Source organism: Cynocephalus volans, chromosome 7 (assembly GCF_027409185.1).
Source record: "Cynocephalus volans isolate mCynVol1 chromosome 7, mCynVol1.pri, whole genome shotgun sequence".
Lineage (NCBI taxonomy): Eukaryota > Metazoa > Chordata > Mammalia > Dermoptera > Cynocephalidae > Cynocephalus > Cynocephalus volans.
In genome coordinates this window covers 121,620,329-121,623,085 of record NC_084466.1, presented here as the reverse complement: position 1 = coordinate 121,623,085, position 2,757 = coordinate 121,620,329, and the positions used below count along the sequence as shown (strand labels likewise).

At 41.4% G+C, this 2,757-nt stretch overlaps 1 pseudogene; it reads left to right on the top strand.

Moving 5' to 3' along the window:
- The first annotated feature begins 997 nt into the window (after window positions 1-997).
- On the top strand, window positions 998-1,345 carry LOC134381757 (small ribosomal subunit protein bS18m-like; annotated as a pseudogene).
- The last annotated feature ends 1,412 nt before the right edge of the window (window positions 1,346-2,757 follow it).

Below are 2,757 nucleotides of genomic sequence, written 5' to 3'. Positions count from 1 at the left end.
ATGGAAAGTGAGTGAATTTGCCTGCTAATTACTCGTTCTGGTTGAGTAGATATCTGCAAAGCTACCTTATCACAGATATGACTGAAAATATTGCTTCAGAGGTGTTTCTTCCCAACAAAGATATCAAAAATAATGCAAATAATGACATTCAAAGTTACCACTGGAGTTGTCTAGGCCCTTCTTCCAAAGGCCGTTGTCAATATGTTCTGGACTCCTCTAAGAACTGCTTTTGAAGCCACATGCTCACATTCTAAAGATTCCCAGCATGAGAAGACTCCTTTCTCTTTCACCTCCTTCTTACAAATGCTGGATTTATTAAGCTCATGCTGTGTGATAGACCTTGTGCTAATTGCCAGAGATTCAGAAACAAGTAAGATGGACATAATCTGCTGTCACTATGTTTGCAGCTATCAGGGAGGATAGACACTTAATGGATATTAACAATGAGGTGTTTTGACAAAGTACATATAGGAGCTCCAGGACCACAGAGCGGAGGGATTTAATTCAGACTGGGGTAGGGGTAGCCCAAGAGTGGTCTGCAATTGTCGGAATTACCTGAGAGGTTCTTTAAATGCAAATTTTGGCGCCCCATTCCAGACCTACTGAATCACAATTTGGTGGAGGGGGACATAGATGAAAAGAAGGAATCTGTTTTCAAAAAGCTTTCCTGGTAATTCTTATGCATACTAAAGTTTGAGAAGCCCCGCTAAGGGGATCGGCATGGCCCAGATGAGGAATTAACATTTACTCTGAGACTAAAAGAATGAGTATGGGTAGGTCAGATGCAGGTGGGAGAAAACTGTTCCAGGCTGCAAGAGCAGTCTGTGCCAAGATCTGGAAATCCAAGTTTACCAAAGCCAGATCCATGGCAGGAACTGGCAGTATGTGGGAAACAGAGTGGGTGGAGATGAGGAATCGTAGAAGGAATGAAGAGAAATCAGAAGGTGATAGAGGAAACGATTTGGAAAGAGGAAAGGAAAAGTAGGAAGGAGGAAGCATGGTCGCTATGGTTGCTGTTTGTACTGGTCTAGGGAGAAAAAATTGACAAACTTGGTAACAACTGCTGTCTGCCTCAAGGATCCCAGGAGTCACTCAGAGCTGTGGAGAAGAGGTTGTTCACAATATAAACAGATAACCAGCAATGAGGACCTGCCCATTCCAATGGAAACTCCTTATAAGGAGCCTCTTAAGAAATGTGTCTTGTGTGGAAAACGTGTAGATTATAAGAACGTGCAGCTTTTGTCCCAGTTGATTTCTCTATTTACTGGGTGCATTTATGGAAGGCACCTAACAGATCCTTGTGGGAAGAAACAGAAAAAAAAAAAAAAAAACCCCACAAAAGTGATTGAGAGCTCAAATACTTGAGAAGAAACAGCACAGTATACTGTTGGAACAGAACTCAAGAAATCCTGATTCTTCTAGTTTTTGCCCTACCATTAACTACTTCTGTGGCCTTCGTTAAATTGTGAACTTTGTAGGCCTATTATTTTGCTGTTAAATGAAAATAAAGTGTGTGGTAACCTTCTGAATGAGCCATTTCGGGTGGCTCTCGCTACGCTCACCCCCTCCAATCTTGTAAGAGCGAAAAGGCTCAGGCATAGGTTTCTCATCACTGGATTAGATATTTTTTTCAGTTCTAAGACTCTATTATGTTGGTCTAATTATTAAGTAGTTGCCAAAAGATACTGAATCATTTTTCACTGTCCCTCTGAATCCTTCGCTGCTCCAGAGGGTCCCTCAAGGAAGTCCTTTTTATGAGTGTCCAAGAAGAATGCCTGAGTCATTCAACACATATTTTTATATGTCCATTTTACATAAGGCAGTATAGGGAAGAAAAAAAAAAAAAAAAAAGGCCGTAGAAGCTGTACCTTTTGCTGGCACAGCAATTTAAGACCACACTAAGCCCTTTTCTCTGCTATCCCCCCACCACAGACCATTCTCACCTTAACCACAAGCTCCACTGTTAACTCTTTCACAACCTCAGAGATGTGTACGCAGGCAGCAGGACTGTAAGACAGCAGTGCTAAGTTTTCTCGTGTGATTTATATGAAACGTAAAGCTATTTCATTAAAACTATACCATGTTACGGTTACATGATTCCATGTACTTGCTTTGTGAAAATTCACTTATTTGTGTACTTTTCTACATGTATGCTCTCTACCTCAATGAAAACTTAAAAAAAAAAAAAAAGGTGGCAGAATCAGATCCTATGACTTCTGAAAAAAATAAGGTGAGGAAGATATAATGAAATGAACTTTGAGTGACTAATCTTACACTAATCTTACAGCAACTTGGCTGTAAAAGTGACATCATAATTTAGAGAGAACCCACGCTAGTCAGGCGACTCTAAAGATGGTTGAACCACGTAGAGGGAAGAATTACTAACCAATCCCCACTCCTGCTCCCCTTCCCCCAGAAGGAGACATATTGAAGCTAAACAACTTAATCCAGTGTGAAGTTCTTCCTGGCCTTTCAAGGGAGCATCTGTTAAATGGCCTCGCTCCTTTCTCCATTCTGGTCACTCTGGGCTGGAAAGCCTGTTCTTACAATAATGGGGCTTGGTTGTCTTGCCAGTGAGAAAACAGGTCTCTGTCAATGTGGATTCAGACCATGCTGCCCTTGAGAGAGGGCATGGGCACAATTGAACAGGTCCTTGATTAAAAGGGCTGGTATACCCGCAATTCATACTAGAGGGAATATTGAAATAAAATGGAATTGTGGCCAGGAGCCACCTCTACCCATGATGATGGGATTTTT